Below are 1,797 nucleotides of genomic sequence, written 5' to 3' on the forward strand. Positions count from 1 at the left end.
AGGCACCCACCACCATGCCTGGCTAATTTTTGTATTTTTAGTAGAGGCGGGGTTTCACCATGTTGGCCAGACTGGTCTTGAACTCCTGACCTCATGATCCACCCACCTTGGCCTCCCAAAATGCTGGGATTACAGGCGTGAGCCACCGCGCCCAGCCTCCTCAACACTCTTTAGTCTGGTTTCCATCTCTCTACCTAAATAGCTCTTGCTAAGGTCACCAATGGCATCCAAATTACTATGTACATCAGTCCTCTTGCGTGACCTCCTAGCTACACTTAACACAGTTAATCATGCCCTCCTTCTTGAGAAGGTCTTCCCTTGGCTTCTCTAATAAGAAATGCCTCCTGATCATTTCCTCCCTCTCTGGTTACCTCGTCAGTCCTCTTTGAAGGTTGATCTACCCCAATCATTCATTAAATGTTCCCCAAGGCTTAGTCTCAGGTTCGCTTTTTTTCTGTCAGCCTAAATAACAGAGAGAGTCTCTGTAAAAGAAAAAGATATGTGGTAAATTATGTGCATATCCAGGGAGGTTTAAAAAAAGATAAAGGTATTTAAAGGAAAAATGAGAAGGATAATTGTTTTGAGATAATTATCCTTAGCTACAAAGATCAATAAAAAAAGTGATGCCAGTCCAGAGCCATACAGGCAGTTGCTGGGTAGATGTCCTTGTAGAAGTATTTTTTTGTGTACAGTTGGGATGGCCTTTATGCAAGGTTGTGGTTTTTGCAGAGTCTTTTGTGATAGTTTTTGTTATTAGGCATACAAGTGTGAGACCCCTCTTTTTATAGCCTTCCTCAGCTCTTTTTGTGTGAGTTTTTTAACACTAGTGACTCCATTTTGATTTTGACAACTTCCATACTTCTTTTTTTTTTTTTCCTGCCTCAGGTTTATTTGTACAAATAGCACAAGAGGACCCCAGCCCCATGCAGATGGTAGCCCAGGGGCGGGGGTGGGGGGTCGCACCAGTCCTTCTGTCCTCACGTTGGCAGAGATATCTACTCTGAAGCCTTTGTAGGGGCCTGGGCACCTTTGGGAGCCTGAGCTGGAACTGAAGCTGGAGCTGCAGCCTGGGCCTTGGCTTGATCCTTGGCCTTGGCCTTTGGCCGGCACAGCCTGAGCCCTTTGGCAATACGGGCACAAGCACGCTTCCCAAGCTTGGGGTGGGCAATGTAGGCAAGTCAATCGAGCTTGTGGCTGACACCCTTCGGGATCTTGGGCTTAACCTCCTTGGGCTTTACAAGGGCCTTGATAGCCTCGGCACGTGCACTCATGGCCTTGGCATTGTTGGCCTGCATCTTCTTTAGGCCCTTCTTGTTGTGCTTCTTGGCAAAGTGCATGTTCCTCAGGAACTTGGGGTCCACCCCCTTAAGAGATTCGTATCTTTGTGATCGGGGTTTCTTGATACCATTTCTGTGCCATTTTCGGGACTGGTTGTGTGTGGTGTGGTTCTTGGACTTGGCCATGTCTGCACCTTAAGCTGACAACTTCCATACTTCTTACTCTAGACTTTGTGAAGGTTGCAGATGCCAAAATGAAATCGGTTTTGTCAGACACAGACAAAAAAGGGCCAGGAAGGTTGAAAGGAGAGGAGGCCTATGCTTATATGTCTAAGAATTGTTTCCAAGGATGTTCAAAAAGCTCTTCCGCATCCTTCAAGCATCTCCTGATTTGATAAGGTTTATCACTAGACATTTTTTAGGACTGCTGTAATTCAGGTAAAATGTTCTCAGAACACTTACCCAGTAAGGTGTCTCCACCAATGAAATGACAACTCTGGCTTTGAGCCTCTAGAAACAA

General features: G+C 45.9%; 1 pseudogene; it reads right to left on the minus strand.

Annotated features, from left to right (window-relative positions):
• Positions 1 to 859: 859 nt before the first annotated feature.
• On the minus strand, positions 860 to 1,475 carry LOC452140 (large ribosomal subunit protein eL29-like; annotated as a pseudogene).
• Positions 1,476 to 1,797: the final 322 nt, after the last annotated feature.

The sequence above is a fragment of the Pan troglodytes genome, chromosome 10 (genome assembly GCF_028858775.2).
Source record: "Pan troglodytes isolate AG18354 chromosome 10, NHGRI_mPanTro3-v2.0_pri, whole genome shotgun sequence".
NCBI classification, from domain to species: Eukaryota; Metazoa; Chordata; class Mammalia; order Primates; family Hominidae; genus Pan; species Pan troglodytes.